Here is a 24,854-nt window from a genome sequence, read left to right as displayed (position 1 = left end):
AGTTTTGTAATGTACTGGTCTCCAAGAACCAACAATAACCACAATCTTAATTAATTAAGTTTTATTATTAGTTCTGGGCCTCAGCCCCAAGAAAAGAAGGAGAGGCCTCCAACATATCTATCTGGGGCCTAGTTGGAATTATGTTCATCTTCTTTAAACCTTTTGCATTGAATTCCTTCATTGTTTTTTGTTTTTGTCACTACATTTGGTATATTTTAGATCTAACTATCAAATATGGTTCTATTCTTTTGTAACTATACATGTCAAAGTACCAATTATGGAAAGATAGAAAGATGCTCCAAGAGTAGGGTTTTTGTCCACTCAATGAAGCATTTCCCTAATGAGTTATGTTTGAAGAAAGTAAAAATGTATACAGATTAAGGTATGTTTTGAATGATTTTTTTGTTATGTTTTTCATTACTTTAAAGTGAAAAATCATAAATTTTATGAAAATTGAATTATATTTTATCACAAAGGGTTGCTATATTTTTTTTTTAAGAAACAAGATATTTATATTAATAAAGATGATATCCTGTCCAAAACGGTGACAATTTTCCCAGAACATGAACTATCAAAATTCCTTGAAAGTTAGGGTTAGAATAGGTAGGATCAACCCAAAACCTTCCCAGAGGACTCCTTGCTACAACAAATTTGTTCTCATTTTACATGTAAACTTTCCAAAAGACCCCTAAAATCCAGATATATTTGCAGTTCATTCTCAACATAACTTCTTAATTGGAAAATTACTTTTGTTTTTTTCCCACTTAAGTCCATCCCAAATTTTCTATTGATTGTGAAAAACTGCCCTGATTTGATGAATTTCTCCAAGAGTTTCCTTCATAATCAATACCGCCCTTCTTTGATGAATTTCTCCTAACAGTTTCCTTCTTTTGGCCCCAAGAAAAATATTCCACTTCTGCTTGGTCAGCCCATGAGGAAGCCTTCCTATTATTAACTTCTGAAGAAACACACATGCAGGATTTGGAATTTGCAACTATGATCTTACCCTTGTCCAAAATTGGGTGCTGATTCCCAGTAGTTTTTTTTTCCATGAGAAATCTCCCAAGAAGCAATTGAATTTTTAGCCTTAACTGTGGAACCGAAAACCTCCACACTACTATTTATCTTTATTTGATTCAGAGCTGAAACTTTTCAATCCTCAGGATGATTAGTTTTAAGCTCTGATATCTTTATCCCATTTTGCAAGAGGACCTCATTGTGATGAACTTAAGGGGGATCCTGTATCCTCCTTTTAGATTGCATAATGATCAAAATTTGCACAAGCCAAACATGTTGGTTTTCGGCTAGAGTTTTTTGTTTTGATCTTCCAGTTTTGGGACAGGTTTTGAGGGAGTATCTAGTCTCATAGCAAGTTTTACAACAAAAAAGATATTTCCTCAATCTATATTTTGCATCCATGAATAACCAGGGCCAATTAACTTAATTTCAGTAACATTTTTTTTGGTAAAATCCATTTCACAATTGAGAGCAAGTGTAGGTTTTAGGTAATATTTTGTGTCTTCACTTGATGATAGAATCTTCCTAGGGCATTACCAATTGCCAGCATATGTAGGCTTTAGGTAATATTTTGTGTCTTCACTTAGACAATAGAATCTGCTTACAACATTACCAATTGCAAGCATATATATAGACTTCAGGTAATATTTTGTTGATAGAATATGCTTAGTGGATTAACAATTCCAATCAAAGTAGCTAGATTCCACATATGCAAAAGAAGCTTGGAGAACCTTACCCAAACCGAATCGGTCAAAATTGATGTGGAAAGAAGATAAAAAATCCTTATACTATCGTAGAACCATAGACCTCAATAAAAAATCAACGCTAAAAATCCAAGAATGGAGTTCTACAACCCTCGATCACAAGTAGTTGAAAGTGCAAATCAAACCTACCTGAGAGAAATTTTGCTTCACTTAAATCAAATTTTTTTGCTAATCAAACATTACCAAGCTTCCGAACTTTTCAAGAGAACTGACCTCTCCAGATGAATTGATTTTGACAGTTGAACTTTTTTCTCTTCGCATTGATCTATTGTATTAGTGTTTTTCACTTTAAAATCAATTCTGTACTCTTCAAATATTTGTAATGGACTGGCGAGATCAGTATGGGATTTATGCGATTAAATAAATAGATTTTGTGTATATAACTATTGAAATATTAATTTCCAACTGCTGCGTACATTCCATAAAACCGCCAACCTTTTCATCGCACCGCTTTTGCTGAGCAAGTGGTTTTCCATAGAACGGACGCGATAAAACCCTGAGCTGACGCGTGTCCTTAGTACTTTTTCCAAAACCACTTTTCATCAGGACGTAACATTCGTTTGATTTGGGCAAGCGATAGCCGTTTGATCGAAAGGAAGGCTGTCCACCGTTGATTGCATCCAAAGCTGCGTTCATGCCTGCAACATGACATTGCGTGAAGTGAAGTAAAAGTTTTTTTTGTTTGACCTCCGTAGCAACCATATAACAGGGTTAATTATAAAAGGAATGTATCGCCATGCTAAAAATTTAATGAATTTACCGTGGTCAGTAAATGTAGGTAGAATTTAATTTTATTATTTTTTAATTCTCACGGGTGTTTGTCTTAGTGCATAGGTAAAACAAAAGTCAATGTATGTATTTTTTTTTGTTCTCGAGTTTTTTTTAATACGCAGCAGAGCGTATGAAGAAAAATTTGTGTGGAGAATATGTGTAATGAAAGGAGGCACAGCAGCGTGAGTATTTTTGAGAGAGGGAGCACGCAGCAGCGTGGAATTCTTTTTTGTTCGTTGAGCAATGAAAGAAAATTCGCAGCAGCGAATATAATGTAATGTTTCTTTTTGTTGGTTGAAAAATGTAATGCAAAGAACGCAACAAAGCATATGTAAAGAATCTTTTTTTTTTCTTACAGCAGTAAATGTAAGTTTTATTTTTACACACAGTAGTGTAAAAATTTGGAGTTGAAACAGAATAATTTCTTTTTGTGTGGAACTAGAAGTTCTTGGTGAATCCCTTAGTTAAGAGGAAGATCCTTTTGTAACAGGTTGTTCTATTAATGAATAGAAATTTTTTCATGTGTGTGAAAGACTCTATTCTTCATCAGCAAACAAATTTTTGATCTTGTGGCAAAACAGAGCATTGTTCTTTGTTCAGTCTTTTGTTTGAAATTACCAGAAATTTCCAACATGATATCAGAGCTTGTCCAGGCTCTTTGAAGGTGTCAAAGAAGCTGAAGGAAGGTTTCCTTGCTACAACAACTTCTCCAGCAGAGTGAAGACTCAATCAAGGTATTTCTCAAGTTTTTTTTGTGTGTTGCTGTTGAGAACAATGAGTGATTTTTAAATACACAGTGATAGTTTAGAGTGCAACAATGGTTGGCTCCAACACCAGCACTAGCATGGGCATGTTTAATACTCAGCTCCCACAGTTTAATGGAAAAAACTATGACTATTGGGCAATAACCATGAGAGCCCTGTTCGCTTCTCAAGATTTATGGGAATTAGTTGAAGATGGATTTGAAGAACCAGCAGATGAAGAAGAGTTTAATAACTTGACACAGGCAGAGAAAGATCTGTTGAAGAGCTATAGGAAGAAAGACTCAAAAGCCCTCGTATTTTTGTATCAAGCAGTGCATGAGAGTGTGTTTCCAAGGATAGCAGCAGCCAAGACATCCAAAGAAGCATGGCAAACCCTCAAGACAGCCTACCAAGGCATGGAGAAAGTGAAGACAGCAAAACTACAGTTGCTGAGATGAGATTTTGAGAATCTATGCATGAAGGAGTCAGATAATATTGACTCATTCTTCACACAGGTGATTGGTCTGGTCACACAAATAAGGACTCATGGAGAAATTCTTGAAGAAAGGAGGATTGTGGAGAAGCTATTGAGGGTCCTACCCTCAAAGTTCGATGTGATTGTCACGACCATAGAAGAGACAAAGGATCTCACAAAATTTTCAGTTGATGAACGTCATGCATCACTGATAACACATGAGCAGAGATTGAGTAGAAATGAAAACTCATCTCTAGAACAAGCCTTTAAGACCCAGATGTCCTTTGGAAGAGGAAGAGGTCAAGGCAGAGGAGACAAGAGAGGAAGAGGCAGAAGCCAAAACAGAGGTGGAAGGAACAGTCCAGCAAATTCTCAAGAAAAAGGCAGCAATCCAAATCAGAACCAAGGCCAAGGCAGCAGCCAACAAAGTGGACAACATCATGCTCAAGGACAAAGGTATGAAAAATTCAATGTCCAATGTTATTATTGTAAAAAATATGGGCATTATGCAAATGAATGTAGGAAGAAGCAGCATGATATGAGTGATAGATCTAGTGCAAATATCACTAGAGAAAATATCAGCCAAGATAATTTATTGTTAGCTTGTAATATGGCTGAAACAAAGAGTGATGATATATGATTTCTAGACTCCGGTTGTAGCAACCATATGATAGGGAACATAGCCCTGTTTTCTAAGTTAGATCAGAGTGTGAAGTCACAAGTCACACTTGGGACTGACAGTAAAGTTTCTGTTATGGGAAAAGGAAAAGTACAAATATTTACAAAGAAAGGTGAAAAGAAAATCATAGCAGATATCTATTATGTTCCTGGAATGAAGTGTAACCTCTTAAATATTAGACAGCTTGTTAAAAAGAGTTACAATGTTTTCTTTGTGAATGATGTATGCACCATTATGGATAGAGCGCCGAGCAAACGATGTATTGTTGAAGTGAAGATGACGAGGAACAGGATGTTCCCTCTCAGAATAAAGGCAGATTTAAAAGATACAGAAGTAATTGCAGCAATTAGACAAGAGGCTTTTCAAGGCGAACCAAAAGATGAAAATTGGTTGTGGCACTTGAGATTTGGACATCTCAATTTTGGAGGCCTTAACTTGTTGATTAGAAAATGAATGGTAAGAGGATTACCATTGATAGATAAATCAGATAGCCTTTGTGAAGGTTGTATCTTGGGGAAACAACACAGAGAAAGTTTTCCATCAGGGAAAAGCATAAGGGCAAAGGCACCCTTAGAGATTGTCCACTCAGACTTATGTGGACCGATGCAAACTCCATCACTAGCAGGTAGCCAATATTTTCTAACATTCATTGATGATTTTACAAGAAAGATTTGGGTTTATTTCCTGAGGAACAAAAGTGAAGTGTTTGAAAAATTTCAAAATTTCAAAGCACTTGTAGAAAACCAAAGCGGGCTGCATATCAAAGTTTTAAGAACTGATAGAGGAGGTGAGTATATCTCCAAGGAATTTCTACGTTTTTGTAGAGAAAATGGAATTCACAAGCAGTTTACAGCTAGGTACACCCCGCAGCAAAATGGAGTTGCTGAAAGGAAGAACAGGACAATCATGGATATGGTGAGGAGTATGTTAAAGGCAAAGCATTTGCAAAATGATTATTGGGTTGAAGTTGTACACTGTCCAGCGTATATTTTGAATAGATTCCCTACAAAATCAGTCATGAACAGAGTGCCGGAAGAAGCATGGAGTGGGAGAAAGCAAGGAGTCACCCACATGAAAGATTTTGGTTGTGTGGCTTATGCACACATTCCAGATCAGCTAAGGAGGAAGTTGGACAACAAAGGGGAGAAATGTATTTTCATTGGATACAGTGAGGAATCCAAAGCTTACAGGTTGTATATCCCATCTACCAAGAAGTTTTTTGTGAGCAGAGATGTTCAATTCATTGAAGAGGAAGCTTGGGATGGAAGCATAGAGAAAATAGTGAATGTTAAAAATTGTTTGTCTCATGATGAAGATGATAAGAAGATGGCTAAAATACATCCCCAAATAGCAGCACCAACACAAGGACAGCAAGGGACACCCTTGAGGAGAAATGAGAGTGCTTCTACAAGCACACCACAAGGAGGAAATTCAAGTGCGTCTTCAAGCACTCGTACACCAAATGAAAGAGGTAAGAAATTCAGAAATTTAAGTGACATTTATGATGAAGGTATGAATTCTTTGTTTGCTTTATATTGTCATGTTGATGACCATATTCATTTCGAAGATGCAATTAAGGATAGGAAATGGATAGAAGCTATGGATGAGGAGATTAATGCCATAGAAAGAAACAAGACACGGGATTTGGTTGAACTACCAAAAGGAAAAGAAGTCATTGGAGTTAAATGGGTTTACAAGACCAAGAGTAATGCTGAAGGCAAAATAGAAAGACAGAAGGCAAGATTGGTTGTCAAAGGATACAAGCAGCAGTATGGAAGAGACTATGAGGAAACTTTCGCACCAGTTGCAAGAATGGAAACAGTGAGAGCAGTGTTGTCCATAGCAGCACAAAACAAGTGGAAAGTTTACCAAATGGACGTGAAGTTAGCATTCCTAAATGGAGTGTTAAAGGAAGAGGTTTACATTGAACAACCTCTAGGCTATGAAAAGAAAGGCCAAGAGCACAAAGTGTGCAGATTGAAGAAAGCTCTTTATGGGCTGAAGCAAGCACCAAGAGCATGGTACAGTAAGATAGATTCCTATCTACTGGAAAATGGATTTGACAAATGTGAGGGAGAACCCACCCTCTACATCAAAGAAAATGATGGTAAAATTCTAATTCTTGTGTTATATGTTGATGATGTTATCTTCACAGGTAATGATGAATATCTCATTGAAAATTTCAAAGTAGTCATGAAAGAGGAATTTGAAATGACTCACATGGGTTTGCTGAAATACTTCTTAGGGATATAAGTAGATCAAAATGAAAATGGGATTTTTATCTCACAAGAAAAATATGTTAATGAAGTGTTTGAAAGATTTAACATGCAGGACAGCAAAGACAGCAATCACTCTCACAGTGATGGGATTAAAACTCAGCAAAGAGGACAACAACAATGATTTTGATCCTAGTTTGTACAAGAGCATAATTGATAGCCTTATGTATTTAACTGCAATTAGGCCGGATATAATGTATGTTGTTAGTTTAATTTCCAGATTCATGGAGAGGCCAAAAGGAGCACATTGGCAGGTAGCAAAAAGAATTCTGAGGTATGTTAAATGTACTAAAAGGTTTGGCATTTTATATACTGTCTCAGAATGTTCAGATTTAATTGGATACACTGATAGCGATTGGGCTGGAAGTGTAGATGATCGGAAAAGAACATCCGATTATGTTTTTCACATGGATTCAGGAGCCATTTCATAAGCTTCTAAGAAACAGCCTATTGTAGCGTTGTCTACAGCAGAAGTAGAATATGTGGTAGCTACAGTACTAGCATGTCAAGTAGTTTGAATCAGAAGAATGTTAAGGAGCTTAGGTCAAGAGCAGGCAAAAGGAACGGTGATTTTTTGTGACAATTGCTCTGCTATTGCATCATCCAAGAATGTTGTGTTTCATAAGATAAGGAAACATATTGACATGTTTCATTACATCAGGGAATTGGTAAACAGTGGAGAAATTGTTTTAAAACATTGCAGGACTCAGGAGCAGGTTGCAGACATTCTGACCAAGCCATTGGGACAGAAAAGTTTTGAATTTTTGAGGAAATGTTTGGGTATCACTGATAACCCAGCAGTTGAAATTAAAGGGGAGTGTTGAAATATTAATTTCCAATTGCTGCGTACATTCCAGAAAACTGCCAACCTTTTCATTGCACCGCTTTTGCTGAGCAAGTAATTTTCCTCCGAACGGACGCGCGACAAAACCCTGAGCTGATGCGTGTCCTCAGTACTTTTTCCAAAACCACTTTTCATCGGGACGTAACATTCGTTTGATTTGGGAAAGCGATAGTCGTTTGATCGAAAGGAACACTGTCCACCGTTGATTGCATCCAAAACTACGTTCATGCATGCAACATGACATTGCATGAAGTGAAGTAAAAGTTTTTTTTGTTTGACCTCCGTAGCAGCCGTATAACCGGGTTAATTATAAAAGGAATGTATCGCCATGCTAAAAATAGGTAGAATTTAATTTTATTATTTTTTAATTCTCACGGGTGTTTGTCTTAGTGCATAGGTAAAACAAAAGTCAATGTATGTAATTTTTTTTGTTCTGGAGTTTTTTGTAATACACAGCAGAGCGTATGAAGAAAAATTTGTGTGGAGAATATGTGTAATGAAAGGAGGCTCAGCAGCGTGAGTATTTTTGAGAGAGGGAGCACGCAACAGCGTGGAATTCTTCCTTGTTCGTTGAGCAATGAAAGAAAATTGGCAGCATCGAATGTAACGTTTTTTTTTGTTGGTTGAAAAATGTAATGTGAAGAATGCAACAAAGCATATGTAAAGAATGTAAGTTTTATTTTTACACATAGTAGTGTAAAAATTTGGAGTTGAAACAAAGTAATTTCTTTGTGTGTGGAACTGGAAGTTCTTGGTGAATCCCTCTGTTAAGAGGAAGATCCTTTTGTAACAGATTGTTCTATTAATGAATAGAAATTTTTTCATGTGTGTGAAAAACTTTGTTCTTCGTCAGCAAACAAATTTTTGATCCTGTGGCAAAACAAATTTTTGATCCTGTGACAAAACAGAGCTCTCTATTCAGTCTTTTGTTTGAAATTACCAGAAATTTCCAACAATGCTTTTCTAATTCATAACTTGTGTTTGTGATCATCTGATTTGTATTGACCAAAGTTGAAATGACAAAGAGAGAGAGCACGCTTGTCAACACGCGTATATGTTACACATTTGTCTACATGCGTGCTCTCTCTCGGAGACAATCAATTTCGGTTCAATATATTTTCTAATTTATATAAAAATGAGCTTCCGCAGCGCTTCACTCTGAAGATAACCAGAAATATATATCTGATAGGTGTATCTGCCATGGCAGCGGAGGTGATATGTACATTCCGTCAAAGATTATATCCGTTGAGAGATGGCGACTTCTTTATTGATTGCGTGTGACTCCCAGAAAGTGGGAGCAATCTTTCAGCCACTGTAACCACATCTTCAGGTACTGCAATTACATGACTAGTTTATGCATTTTTGAACAAGGAAAATTTGGATTGCTATATTTATAATTTTTGTTATATATAGCAAGCATCTCTGTTGCAGGACAGGACATAAATTTTGAGAATAATGAAAGTATCGTCAATGCTTTTCTGTCTATATCTTTCTCAAATGTTTAAAGACTTTATTAAGAATAACGGACTACTCTGAGATAAGCCTACTAAAATGGGCAAAACCGGGCAAAAAACAAAAGGGTACTCTTTGAAGTAAATTAGTAGTCGGAGATGCTGGCCAGGTTAAAGAGAAGAGGTGCTTATTTAACTGTGAAGAGTTATGCATAGTGGTTAGCCTCAGTCCTGGATCCAGAGCACCATATTAACCCGATACCCTATAACGGATTACACTGATTTCTCTTTTCTACTAACTGTGAATTAGTATGCTTTTGTTCAGATAGAAGTGGGACTGTGGGACATATTTCAATCCGTTGCCGTCAGATCACATGTCTTTTCTCTTTACACTAAAGGCCATACTGAGCACACGAACGCCCTTTAGTTTTAAGTTATTCAAAAAAATGTTTGGTTTCCTCGAAGATAACTGTGTGGGCATATTACCTTAAGAATTTGAGGCTAATTTGTATAGTGTTTATATTCAGAGCTTTCGATATTTGGATTGATGACTCAAGGGAGATAAATAAATAAAAAGTAAACCAACAAAGAAAAAGAAACGAGCCATTGTGCTTTTCCACTGCGTCAAAACGAAAAGTGAAAATATAAGCGAAAAAAGTTCATATATAAAGTCAATGTAAAATTATGTTATTTAATATAGAGATTGGAAAAATTTATTATATTTGTGTTGCAGTTTTCAATATTCTATTAATTTTAGGGGATCTCCGGTGTAAAGTCTCAATTAGACCTTACTCTGTTTGTTTGTGGGTCTCACTGCCAATATGTGTGTATGTGTTACTCTTGGCTTTCAAATTCAGAAAAATAAATGTGAAACCATGTGGAAAATGCCTAAAGAATGAGGACTAAATCATCCCCCATTTATAGGTTACAGATCATAATACAAGAAAGTAGCTGCAAAATGATGAGGAAAAGTATGCCTTAAGAGAGAATAAGATAACTGAGACAAACTAATACATACATAAATAGGAAAGCCTTAGAAACCAATTGTACATTAGTTCACAAATTAATTACTAACATTGCATAGAATGAAAAGCAGAGATTCAAAGAAAACATATTAGCTGCATGCAAAAAATAGTTCATTAACATGTAATCAATATGTAGACACACATGCATAAACAATAAAAACATGGATAGTCATTGAAAGTGTCACTAACATGCATGGGAATCAATGCAATAAGTAGAAAGCTTCTCATTAAATGTTGATAAATCCAAGCACATGTATTGCAAGCCTGTGAAGACCCAATATTGGGAGGAGAGTAGTTCATATTATCTTCAAAACACAAACCTTAGCTTCACAATCACTTGTCCTATCAATTACCAATAGCATATGCTATCAAATCCTATAATGATATAGCTATGTTAAAACATTGAAGTGGCAAAAGCCCCTTGAGGAATAAGGCATGAGGGTATAGTGCACATAGGTAGGTGATTGTTCACCTCTCCTATGACTTTCCAAATTCCCTTATTTCCTATTCTAAATGCACAACTCTTTAATTCCTATTATTTATTATTAACATGAAAATTACAATATAATAAAACAAATGAAAGAGGCTGTGAGGCATGAGCATGCAAATCATTATGACTATCAACCTTCTCAATAGCTCTAACTTTTAAATAGTACGAGGTTCTTGTTGTTATGGATTTATGTTATTCATAAGCTTGCTAGAGACATCTGCAATAGGTAAATCCAAACCACATATACAAATTCATCCCAGAACTCTTGTATAGTTATCAAAAAAACTTATTAATTTCTCCATTTCAAACCAACTTCATCTTAATAATGCATGACCTTCATTTAAATGCCTCACAATATCTCCACATAAATGAATAAGCCTTAATCACTTTAAATAAGAAAGCAGAGGGTGATAGTTGTAACAAGCTAAGGGATAGTCTCCAGTTAATACCTCATTAACTTTTGCAATTTTCAGAGTATTAACTTTATTAACTTTTTCAATTTTCAGAGTATTAACTTTTGCAATTTTCAGAGACGTTCTATTTATAAAACTTTTTCATTACCACTTTAAACATTTATGTGACTAAATTTTTAGGGTTCATGAGACTTTCATATGCATAGATCATCCTGCAGAAATTTTTTTCTCTTATATAACTAGAAAACAGTAATTTTCATATTAAAACCAGGGATAATAAATTTAATGCTGCAGACCTTTTTCTCTTGTATAAATAGAAAACAATAACTTTCATATTAAAACAAGACAATAGATTTAATGCCACAGTGAGCTAATTCATGCAACTTAGTAGGCTTCCAACCATCTTTATTGCTACAAGCAAGAAACCAATAATTAGAATACTACATAAAATGTTCCAACATTATAAAACATAAAATGCTTCAACATAATAAACTATGAAAAATAATAACGAGCTAAGGTACAATTTCCTGTAAGTGTCTCCCAACCCTTCACAACTTTTTAAAGGAGTGCTAGATTCCTAAAAGATCAATATCATTTTCACATATTCCTATGCCTATGGTCTTTAGGAATAATAAGTACAATAAAACAACTGAAATAAAATGAATGCAAAGTCATAAGATGTGTAATGCAATAATCTTCTACCCCGCTTCAACTAGATCTATTCCTACAAAGCATGCATGCAACCAAAAATTAGATCACAAAATAGAAGCATCTTATCATTATAAATAAGTAATTTACGTAACAAATTTTTTGCTATAAGAATGCTCAAATATATACTAAGAAAATGGGAAGAGTTTGCATCCCTGGTTGCATATGTCGATCAACTCGTGCTTGAAAATCCCTGGGTGATTTCAAAAAATACCAGTGATGTTAATAATTGTACAATCTTCTGAGCCTTCTATTTCTTCTTGCTTTCGTTGATGTGAGCTCTCTTTGGAATGAGCATATCAGTGTTCTTTCAGTCATCATGGAAGATGAGGACATTTTTCCATGATCTACAATTTCATCTTGAAAGAGCACAAGGGTGACAGGGATTTTGATTTCATCGGGATGGATGAGTCAGCTATTCAACTACTGCAAAATCCATCAACACTTCAAAATGCATCTTAAGATATCTCCATGAGTCCTATGCATCTTCCTTTTGCTTTTACTCGTGAGAAATCCTGGGATAGATTGCACTAAGCAGAGGAAGAGGAATCACACAAACAAATATTAAGATTGGTAGTTCTTAGGGTTGGGTACTTACCGCATTGAGTAAGGTCAGAAGTTTCATACCATAATCCTCTCAAAGCCTGCACAAAAGCCACTTCTGTCAATGATTAATGATTCCAAACCTTATATTATTTTCAAGACAAGTCCATATTTATTGTTTTAATGCAGATTTTAATATATTTCTTCCAAAGCAACGTTTAAAACATCCTTTCATTGTATTGCATTATATTTTCTTTGCAAAACATTGTTTTTTTTAATGCGATATATTATCTCTACGTTGTATTAATTGCATTATCCCTTTTACAACGAATTTGTTTTTCTCCTGATGTAGTAAATTAATTGTATTAATACGCCAACACAATAATTGTCTTATTATCTCAAAAGAGCAATATGTCTATTGCTTGAAATCATTTTCTATATCCTTTGAATGCAACCGGGTTATCTCTACAACACAATTCATAACATATGCAACGTAGCTTGTATTCATTATTGCTCAGATGTTTGTTTTCATGGTTCTTTGTGTATTATTTCCATATTATATCCCATGCATTGTATGATCACTTATTTCATTTGCGATTCACTGCTTTTATTCTCCTCAATGCACTGCTTTTGTTCCTGCCCCAACTCATTGCAATATCTTTGGATTGATCTTCCACACATTGTAATAATGGAATTATTTAAGACGCATAATTTTATGATCATCTCCAACTTACTAATTTAATTATACTTTCAACCCATTAGTAAATCTCTCGAACACATTTTTAATACATGCAAAGAACGCATTCTCTCATTGGTTTACAATGCACTGTTTAAACCATTTGAATGATGCCCTTTGTAATAGTTCTAATGATTCCTTTCATAGTTTCCAAAAGTATTATTTAAATGCTTCTGCACGTATTGTTATACTTAATATCTTTCCATTGTATTTGGCATATCTCTTTCAATGCACTACATGGTTTTCAACGCATTAATTATTATATCCAACGCATTTCATATCTATTCTTTACAAAATAATTTGCATTATCATATAATCATCTTCTGTCCTTTTATAATGTGTTGTTTTATTTTGTTATTTCAATGTATTTATTTTATTATTATTATTATTATTATTTCAATGAATTGTAATATGTCTATTCAATGTACCAATATTTTAATGCGTTGTTTGTATTATGTTTTGCTATGTATTCTTTTAATATAGTGCAATGTTCTTTTATTTATTTCAAAGCATTGTATACAACTTTTTAATATATGTGCAATGCTCTTTTATTTATTTCAAAGAATCGTATACACCTTCTATTACACTTTATTTGCAGCAGTTGTATTAATCTCTATTGCAATAGCGTTGAATATATGATGCTTGTGATTTGTAATGTTTATCTCTACAATAATTAAAATGAGAAATCAATTCTATTAATTTAGAATGAAAAGTAGATGAGATATAATGTGGAAAATAATTTACGAGAGTAATGTAATAATTTATTAATTAAATAAATATGAATGAAATAATATAAGCATTAGAAGCACAAGCAAAAGAATGCTTTTTAAACTTGAAATCAACTCTTTATATATGTTAAATGGTTTTCTTATTGCAGTGTTTGAATAACCTCCATATGACCTTGAAAGGTAATGAACATTTATCTTCATACACCCTTGATTCCATGTTCATGCTAGGCTCCTTTACCATATCCTTTTAAAATTAGGGTTTTCAAAGTTTCCATGCTTATTAGGGTTTAATAGGGTTTAATGTCCCTTTGAAATCCTATCTATTCCATCTCCAAAGATTGATATAAATAAGCACTAGCTGGATCTGAAAGGGAAAAAATTATTTCCCAAACATAATAAACATTAGTAGGATTGTGTTAAGTAAGATAAACTTTTATAATTTTGAATGTTGAAGCTTTTTATTCTTAATAAATGAGTGAGATTGTAAGTATAATATGGTTGTGATGACTCTCATATATTTACTTGAAAACCAATTCCCCGAATAATGTGAAAAATGAATATTTACTCATAATTAAGCAGATTTATGAGAATTAATTATTGCATCATTATCAAATCCATTTAAAGAAATGACATGTAATAGTAAAAAATAAAGTGTTAGAATTTGCATTGATTTGGCTAAAAATATTTGAGTTTGAAAACCAATTCAATATTCAAAAACATGAACAAACTTAATAAACAAAAATAATTAATGTAGAATGCAATCTTCAACAATGATAGTGCAACTAACATGACATAAAATGCCATGAAATGCTGGAAGGTTGAGGCTTGAAGATGCAAATCAGAAAATGAAAATCAGAGTGAATAATAGCCAACAATGCAAGATTCTTGCTTATCATTTGCAAAGCATATCATGGAGACATAAGTCTTGAAGGTGCATCATGAAAGAAGAAAATTCACAAACCCTAATGCATTTAATAGGATAAGAACCAAAATAAAGAAAGGTTATCATGCTCACTCATGCAAAATAAATTCATGATTTTTTAATTCCAATGCGTGTCAAGGATACATAAAGCTTTAAAAATGAATCGCTAACATAAAAATCTCCTAACCCCTAATGCATTCAAAAAGAAGATAAACCAAGATAAAGCAATGGTTTGTATAGACAACGGGCCTAGTGAAAAAAACAACAACTATAGGGTTTGATGGTAGCTAGTTCATTGAAGGATTTAATCAATTTGAAACATAAAGACATATATTAGACTTAGTGAAGCAGAGTGGAACCAAAAATTTGGGCGTTAGGCTAAAAAATTTGGGTGTCGTTGTAGCAGCTACAACAAGTTGACATGAAAATATTTTTTTGTTATTAATATTTTTTTTATTTTAAATATTATATGTCAATTGAAATATAATGAATTACATATCATGTAATATTAATAATATTAGCATAGCTCAATTAACAAGCCCCATGAAAATGAAATGTTTTGTACTAAGAGATTCAAGGTTCAAATCACCTTGACATACTCGTGCGTGCGTAGGCACCTATGGGTTATAGTGGTAACATTTAGAACTAACCCTGTGTCAAGTGAAACCAAGCCAATTTTTAATTCCTCATATATATATATATATATAGAAACTGTAGTATTTTATTTATGGTCGAAATTGATTTTTTTGTTAATTACAAATTTTTAATTTGTTAATGTAAAATATTAATTTATTATTTCAAAATGTAATATTATGGGACAACTTGCATGATTTTGAGGGTGGGGGAAATATTGAATAAATTAATATATATATATATATATATATATATATATATATATATATATATATATATATATATATATATAATAATTGGGTGAGAGAGATAGAGATATGAAAATATAATATATATAAAATATTAGATAATATTTTATATAAATGATTATTAAAAATTTGAATAATAATTCAAAGTAAAAAAAAAATACACATAAACATATTATGCTAACTTCCATGATGACTAATAAATGTAAAACATAACTACATCAAAACAAGTATTGTATGATAGTTTAGCCCCTGCCTAGAAGTTAGAAAAAATATTATGAATACTCAAACATAATGAGTATGTACACTTTTTCTAAAAATAATTATTTACTCATAATAATAAAAAAACATTTAAATTTTTGACTATGTAGATTTTCACACATCAAAATCATATTTCTTATTATTAGGACTTTCAAAGAGAATTGTCTTTTTACCATTGATAGACCCTTTCAGTCTTTTTACCATTGATAGACCCTTTCAGTCCCTGATGATTGGTGCTGTCTCTCAAAAACATTGCACAAATACAATATTTTTAACACAGAGTTTTTACTAAAAAAAAATAAACAATCAAATTTGTAAATTAAGTGTTGAACTCATTATAATAATTGGATCTATTAATACTTTAACATATGTGTTATCTATTAAAATTGTTTAAGTACAAAATATATATATATATTATTATCAAAAAATCTTTGTTTTGAATTTTTTATATTTTGACGTTTTCTTTTGTTTTTTTAATGGTTACCTATTAAATAATCACTATTAATATTAACATATATTATTTAAGATAGTTTTAAGATAATATTATATATATATATATATATATATATATATATATATATATATATTTGTTAATTTAAACTTTGTATTAATCAAAAGTTAGATTCACAAGTATTTCCAGAATGCCCATGGAGGATACAAATTCTCCTCAACATGCTACAAGTATTTCCAAAAAATGAAAGACACCATAATCCACATTACATCAAGGCCAAAGCCAAAATTGGCTTTTCCCAGTACCCAACAGAACCATACAAATATAATTACCAAATTTCCCCGAAACAAGTGTCATCAAAAACTTACGAAAAACAAAGGATCTTCCCATACTATAAACATAGAACCATACAAAAATTTCCACAACTAGTACACCAAAGGATAGAGTAAGCCTAAGTAGCGCCATGACATGATAACATACATATGACAAGGAGACCACTAGAAATAGCAAGTTCACTGCATAGTGGGTCAGAGACCACCACGAATACCAACACATGAACAAGAACCCAAGAGATGATAAATACCTTCCAATACAGTCCATAAACCCCCACAAAAGACATCCCACTACACCACCAACCCATTGAGCTCACTAGTCATTTTCTGAGGAAGAAATACTTGCAAGATCCCTCACGTTAGATCCAAGAGGATCCATCAAATCCCTGCCATCCAATTCTTATGCAATGGGGCTTTCCACATGTGCCAAGAAAGAGTCTATTATGTCCAATCAAAATCACCAGCGTCTCAACATCCTCGTAATGTCCTCTAGGGACGCAAGAATATTATACTGATCTAGTTGTTTATCCTTCAAGACTAGGCCTAATAGGATATTCATTTGCCAATGAAGAACCATAGAGTTTAAGTTCTACTTCTTCCTGCCTCTAGTGTGCACAGGGTTAGGAACCCATGCAAACATATTATCCATGAGCTCAGAGTTTGAGAGAGATTGTCTCTAAACCCCCACTTGAGTCTCAAATCTGTGAATTTCCCTACAAGTGTCCAACAGAATAACATTGAAAAAGGTGGAAGTTGATTCATCAGAAAAGATTCTAGTGCCTTGTTGCTCTAGTTGGGATCTCCCACGCCACCCCCGCCCTTTTCACCTCATTCTCTGTCTTGGAGGCATAACTGAGACTCATGGGGCACACTTACTGTAACTACTATGAATACCCTTACCTACAAAGAAACAAGATAACTACCAAGATCCCCCATCTATCTGATTCGAGAACCAATAGATAAGATAATCACAAAAGCTCCAGAAAATTGCCTCGGACTCTACAGATGACCCAAAAAGTTAGACAAAGGATACAACTTCCTCGACTAAGACCCTTTCACCATTAACAATGGACAAATGAGCATCCATATAACGACCAAAATACGTCGAAGCCCAAAATTTTAGTCATGCACCACACTCCACTAGGTGAAACTTATATAACCAGTGAATAGGTTTAATCCTACATAACCCCCTTAATTTAATTCAAATTGACCTCACCTTCCGTAGATTACACCTTAGACAGGGGCCTCAAGCAATGCCCAAAAACAAAAGGACAAGCCACCCCAAACAAATGACATAAGCCATAATTTAAAGTTTAAACGCAGAGAATTAAGCCCTAAAATAATAGACCCAAACACAGCTAACCATTGAAAGAAGGGACCCAAGTACAATAGAGAAGCAAACCTAAAAATTCATGTCACACTTAATATTGGATGCCCTTGACAATCCCCCCCACAAACAATCTCGCAACAACCATACATAAGACTATACATCCAAAGAACCATCACAATTTCCCTCTAATTATGTTGAACACGATGACCATCTCTGAGACCTTCATGTCCAACTGCCACCCACAGCACAAGGAAACTAGGGAACACAGCTTTAGCAGTAAAACTACACCAGGAGGTTAAGGACCTCCCCTTTTTTCCTCTCCACTCACCATGAGATGTCTCAATGCCCATCGAAGCCAATTAATAAAACAACCGCCAACTAGAGCATTACATGTCCATGCATGCGAGGGTATGTTGAATCCTCCCTTATTAAATTATGAGTGTGTGCTAGGGGGTGATGGGCACAGGCTCCAAGGCCCTCATAACATCTGCATTTACACCCTCATTAGGGGTTATTCAATTTAATTTTAAAATTTACAACTATATTATATTATATAGTTATTACTAATTAGTCAATTACATAATTAAGGTGTAGTCTAACTAGTAGATGAAATGGTTTTTTTCTTAAAATTTAACAATACAAGTAAGACTATGAGTTCTTATTATTTAAAATACATTTTGGATTTAAGAGATCTGTGGTTTGTATCTTTTAAATCAGTGACAGGAGAATCCACAGTATGAACATTTTTATACCAACGTTTCAAATCCCAAATGGGATCCATCATCAGGATTAAAGAATGATGATAAAAGAAGAGCATTTTAGAATCTGCAGCTCTTCTTGTTATCCTCACTCTAAATCTTTCGAGTAAAAGGATTTCACTCCAGGTATCCCCTCCGTACAGGGACAAGATTTTGGATTTAAGAGATCTGTGGTTTTTATCTTTTGAATCAGTGACCGGAGAATCCACAGTATGAACATTTTTATACCAACGTTTCAAATCCCAAATGGGATCCATCATCAGGATTAAAGAATGATGATAAAAGAAGAGCATTTTAGAAACTGCGGCTCTTCTTGTTATCCTCACTCTAAATCTTTCGAGTAAAAGGATTTCACTCCAGGTATCCCCTCTGTACAGGGACAAGATTTTGGATTTAAGAGATCTGTGGTTTGTATCTTTTGAATCAGTGACCGGAGAATCCACAGTATGAACATTTTCATACCAACGTTTCAAATTCCAAATGGGATCCATCATGAGGATTAAAGAATGATGATAAAAGAAGAGCATTTTAGAAACTGCAGCTCTTCTTGTTATCCTCACTCTAAATCTTTCGAGTAAAAGGATTTCACTCCAGGTATCCCCTCCGTACAGGGACAAGATTTTGGATTTAAGAGATCTGTGGTTTGTATCTTTTGAATCAGTGACCGGAGAATCCACAGTATGAACATTTTTATACCAACGTTTCAAATCCCAAATGGGATCCATCATCAGGATTAAAGAATGATGATAAAAGAAGAGCATTTTAGAAAGAATAAATATAGAAATATAGAAATAGATTCAAACTCTAAAAAACTCCAAGAATTAGAATTTTTTATATTAAACAACTTAAATTTACAATTTTCAAAGTCTTAAACTTATAGTTTTGAACAAAATTGACCAAGAAAAAATATCCGAAAACTATTCATTCCCTCTATTAATTAAACTATCTATATCACATAAATATTCTTAGTAATATATTTAATTATGATGAATATATTTTTTAAAACTTTTTTGTCTTTAGTTTGAAAAGTACTCGTGCCTAGTGAATATATCCCAATATTTTCTCTAATAATTTATATTTTAATTTATAATTGTTTATATTTATGCTTTAAGAGATTAGAGATAGCACTTGGATTGGGCAGTGCCCCCTTTATTGCCTGTCTCACAAGCCACTAACAATCCAAACCTGAATTTACATGCTTCACCATCATAACGTTTAGGAAACGTTGAACTCTATTGATTGTGACATGATCCCGTGGTTAATACAATGAAATGTATTCCCGTTGATCTGGTCATGGTTTCAGTTAAATGAATGTATGCATATTTTCGAAGTGAACAAGTATTTGGTGAGGTTATTTCCTCCGCAAAAATAGATATAAGAAAGATATGATTATTTATTACTGAAACAAACTATTTTAAATTTATCTCAATTAATTTTAAATATACTACAAATAACTGAAATGAATTACATTATTTCTTTTATAATTTTATTTCCTTTTATTTCTTTTGGATATTAAAATATTTAATCGTGGTATATATAAAATAGATTATTTAATTTTTGTATTTAAATATTTTTAATATATATATATATATATATATATTTTGTTGGAATCACAATATTAGAAATGAATTCAATTATATTAAGAATAATGTAAATTGTACATATAAATACAACAATGAAATTATTGGATTCAGTTTTTAAGTTTTTGGGACATGTATTAACTGTCTAACAGAAACCTAACGGATTAGGTGGGTAACATTCCCTCGCGTATCTAAAGGGCTATATATGAGAGTCCAAAGAGAGAATTAAAATGAAAAAATGCATGATAGCCAATGGCTTAATAAACTCTTTGAAATCGTTATTTTTAAGAGAAAACCATAAAAAAACCAAAAGGTGCGAGAAATCGAGGTGTCAACTAATGGTGTTTTAAAGTTGACCACCAACTCTGGAGATATCAAAGCAGTTCCTAGAACAATTCCTAATCTAGCTAGAAGTTGAAGTCTTCTACTAGTTGAAGTGCTCCCTAATAAAAAATCTATAGTAGAAACCAAAATCTTCTACAGGTGTTAGTTTTGGGAACACCATTAATAAAAAAACCATGGTCATGGAGCATGCATCTTTCTTTGGCTACAACTCTAAATCTGGTTGTGATTATCTCTTGTTGTATACTCAGACAATAGTTCCAGGTTGTGGTTTGAGCTCACTTGATAAATATTTCAATGATGAATCTTTGAAGTTGCTAAATGACCATCAATTACCCCCATCAAATACAAGGAGAGAAGATGAAGAAGTCTTCACTACAATATTAGCCAATACTCGACAATAAATTTTGTGGTATGACTGTCATATCTTGTTGGTTGTTAAAGGCCATTGCCAAGAAGTGATCCATCCAAAGTGAATTTTTGTTCTTGCGGGAATTTTGTTTTTGTAACATCCTTCTGAATGATGAGTGTGCTTACCACAATGCTCACAAGGATGAAGATAAAAAAATTGATCATTCACATGACCAACTTGATCACGATGTTGACATTTGACAAAGTTTGGTTGTTGTGCAACTGGAGCAAGCGAAGATGGATCATCTTGAAGGAATCTAGTGCTACAAAGATAGAATGGCTTGGAATATTCTAGAATATAAAAGGACATATCCTTGTCATATTTGAGTCTAGTTCTATTCTTGTTGTTCACAACTTCTTCCCAAGGTCTGATGAAGGTCTTTGGAAGTGTAGGTTGAACCTTGACACTTGTATGCAAAAATTTGGAATATTTTGAAATATAAAAGGACACATCCTTAGTTCTTTTCTTCTTGTGCACAACTTCTTCCCAATGTTTGATGAAGGTCTGGGGAAGTGTAGGTTGAACATTCACATCGGCATGCAAAACCACTCCTGAAATGACTCCATTATTTTGATCAATCTCTAACTACTAATGGGAGTCAAGATCTAACATGGATTTGTTATGAACAAGAACTAGTTCAGAATTACAACTCTTCCTTTGTAGATCATCTCATTGTAGCTCAGACTCAAGCTCCAAAAACTCAATCTTTTTCTTGAACATTTTGTATACCAATTTGCATGTTAGAGAAAGTGTCATTGCTGATTTGAAAACTATTATGAACAAGAGAAAACATTAAAGTGCCTAATAACTCTAACAAATCATTGAGTCTCATCATTTTATTCAACTTCCTATCAGAAACAAACATGCAATCAACGTTGAAAAGGGTGTCATCTTCAATCGAAAATGCACCCACTTACAATGCAAAATCAACTAGAAAGGCTTACTACAAAATATTGATATTCTTGATATTGTTGCAAATAAAACCGACCCAAGAAAACTAAATTCATATAAGAACAATCAGTCACGGGGGATTCACTGACAAAGAAATACCATATCATGTGTGTTCATATTGAGGCATAAAAAATGAGGAAAAAATGAAATAAGATATTGATCATATAATAGGTGGTAAAGGGTTTTTATATGTTGTATAACAATATGTGTATTATAAGTTATTGTTTATACAATACATTGGCCATGGAGAGGCCAAAAACAAGTGGGATGGATAAACGGAGGTTCAAGAGTATTGTGGGAGTGTGGAGAGTGGGAGGGAGAAAGAAAAAAATATGGTAATATTAGGTCCATAGTAATATTCTCCTTTATCTTTCATTTTCATCCTTTTACTTAAATTTTTAACATTACCATGAAATGACTCAGGATGTTTGAGAGTGGTTCTGACCTCATTAGATTTCATATGGAGAAAGTAGAATTTTAGATCTCACTTAAAATCCAACAGACTTATTAATTTTTCAGGATTTCAGGATTGGGGGGATTGCAATGTTTCCATTGGATTTTGTCATGTACTAGGGTATGGAACTTGTATTTAATCAAGAGAACCAAGCCCTCTATGTGCCTTGATTACAGTGACATTGGTTGTCAAACTCCTCTATCATGACCCTACTAAAAATGTACTTGTCACTCAAACGAAATATTGACTTGACATGCTACGTTTTTTCTATCTTATGTTAATGCTTAAAGGGTGATATTAAAGACAAAGATCCCAAGATAGGAAATGATTTTGATGATATGTAGGTATTTGTTGTAGCATGATTTCTTTGGATGTTATAGGCCATCCAGAGCCTATTTGTTGATGTATTTTTGGTTAAGAGATGGGTTGCACTAGATGTTATTTTGGTTATGTGCACACTTACATGCTATATAAATGAGAACTTGTAATTGTGGACCTGTGGTTGATGAAGATTATAACTACTAGATGAATGATGTTATATGGTTTAATCCATGTTTTTATGTTTTTTAATCATAAATTCATCATTCTACAAGCTTTTTTTGACATATATGTATCAAAAAATATAAAAATATATATTATATAAAATTCACTCCCAAAATCTCTCCCAACCTGGGAGCTTTTGAAAATGTCACTCCTCGCTCATGCTTCCACTCCCACTTCCCGCTTCTACTCTCGCTTCTTGCTTCTTCTCCCGCTCCCAAACAACCTTTCTCTAGAATAAGCATGCATCACATTACTAATACCTCTATGATCTATGTCTAATGTGTGTGTTAATATTTTTTACCTGTTTCTACACTAGTGATCCTCCCAATGATGGGGCAGTAGAGAAGACAACAAATATGGTACCTTCACCCTTTCCTTACATTAGTGACGAATAGGTTGAATGAAAGTGAAGGAGATAGTGATACATACTATTGCTTGGCAGAGGTCACATGCATGCCATAGGAGATAGTAAAATAGACTATTGTTTGGAAGAGAGTGCATGCATGCTAAGGGCATGCATGTCACACCTTCAATTAATTCTAGTTTAGATGTTGTTTCAAATTTAGCAATTTCAGTTTTGGATAGATTTTTTTTATTATAAGAGCTTTTCTTTTGTTATTTTTAGCATGCATGATATATTCTTACTAAGAGGGTACATATCCTTAGTCAATTAGAATACTTATGCATGATAAATTCCCATCTTAGGTAGAGGACACAGATCTCAAGGAAGGGATGCATTATTGCATGCTCCAATTCATCTTTTGATGGAGACACACTTACTTGGCACTCTTACCATGCAACTATGGTGCACTAGGTGATCATGTTAGGGCTATGATTTGACAAAGTCCAACTAGATAGGATTTTTCATGTGTCCATATTCATTGTACTTTATCTCCTCTTCCTATTCTATAAGCAAGATGAAAGGTGTGCCATTGTGTTGGTTATCGAGGTTTTATTTTGAACTATTGTAGTGTATCTTTTTTAGTATTCAATAGAAGATAGATGTAATTGAGAGTTAAAATCTATGTATTTTCCATTAAAAATTTTCAAAACATGTATTTGTAAATAAACCAACTTATATTTGCCTCTTTTTTATTGAAACTTTCAAGTTTTCAACTACCTTGTATTTAGGTTATTCTTTCTAGGTGTAGAATATGCTTACCATTGTTAATGAAAATAAAGGGATATAAATATAAAAGGGCGTAAAAAATGTTAATGAAAAAACAAATACCTGCAATATCTAGTGAAAGTAGAGACTTTTTAAATTGGGAAGGTGTAATGGGTTAGTCTTGTTAGGGGGTTAAAGAAAGTGATTTTTAGAAATATTTTCCAATATGTAATCAAAATTAAGGGTATTATTTAGTATACCACGAACACACGCTATGTTAGAGGTTCATTGAATGAAGCCCCGTACAATCAATGCAGTACAAATCTAGTCTGATATTGAATACTAATTGAACCACTACTTAATGTTCTAGTGAAAAAGGCCAATTCTAACTAAATGTAGTATTCAAGCCAATTGATTGAGTAGCGTGGAATTCCAATATAAATAGGGGAGAATCGATGGTTAGATCATCTTCGCATGATGATTTGTAATACCAACTATCTTCTCATAATAGATCAACAATAATTCCTTCAAAAGATCCTAACAATTGTTCTCAAGACCACACGTGCACACTTTCATTCATAATGATAAATAATATTATGAAATATACAGATTCTAGACAATTTCCGCGAAAATTAGAATGCCACGCGCAGGAATGTCGCTTCGCAAGAGCTATAGTTATCATACCTTCCAGTTCTGCAAGATCATTGATTTGAATTGAAATGAAGGTGAATCCATCCTCGGTTACCGCGAAATATGGTGGTTGAAAGGTTCATAGTCGACCTACACTATTGAAGTCAAGGTGAAACTCTTCTTGTGAACATTGGTATCAACCGTATCAACAGAACGTCCAATTCTACCATGCACACAGG

At 33.6% G+C, this 24,854-nt stretch overlaps 2 long non-coding RNA genes and 1 pseudogene across 10 annotated transcripts in view; 1 reads left to right on the top strand and 2 right to left on the bottom strand.

Moving 5' to 3' along the window:
- Positions 1 to 7,704, bottom strand: part of LOC149224542 (protein EXORDIUM-like 3 pseudogene) — a 30,021-nt pseudogene extending 22,317 nt beyond the window's left edge.
- Positions 1 to 9,701, top strand: part of LOC149224541 (uncharacterized) — a 66,494-nt gene extending 56,793 nt beyond the window's left edge. The window contains exon 4 of one of the 2 annotated variants that reach the window (XR_016249082.1): positions 8,777 to 9,701. This is a non-coding gene — a long non-coding RNA (uncharacterized LOC149224541). Of the gene's footprint in view, positions 1 to 8,758 lie in introns of both variants that reach the window. The other variant, XR_016249083.1, reaches the window with a different exon arrangement.
- Positions 9,702 to 10,323: 622 nt separating this feature from the next.
- The window catches only part of LOC149224540 (uncharacterized), a 167,620-nt gene continuing 153,089 nt past the window's right edge, over positions 10,324 to 24,854 (bottom strand). For 3 of the 8 annotated variants that reach the window (XR_016249519.1, XR_016249520.1, XR_016249518.1), the window contains 2 exons: positions 12,255 to 12,300; positions 10,324 to 12,171 (listed from right to left, as the gene is read on the bottom strand). This is a non-coding gene — a long non-coding RNA (uncharacterized LOC149224540). Of the gene's footprint in view, positions 12,301 to 24,854 lie in introns of all 8 variants that reach the window. The other 5 variants (XR_016249523.1, XR_016249522.1, XR_016249516.1 and 2 more) reach the window with 3 other exon arrangements.

Source organism: Pinus tabuliformis, chromosome Q (genome assembly GCF_031772625.1).
Source record: "Pinus tabuliformis cultivar Carrire ecotype Pingquan chromosome Q, CPIR1, whole genome shotgun sequence".
NCBI lineage: Eukaryota > Viridiplantae > Streptophyta > Pinopsida > Pinales > Pinaceae > Pinus > Pinus tabuliformis.
This window is presented reverse-complemented; position numbering and strand designations above follow the sequence as displayed.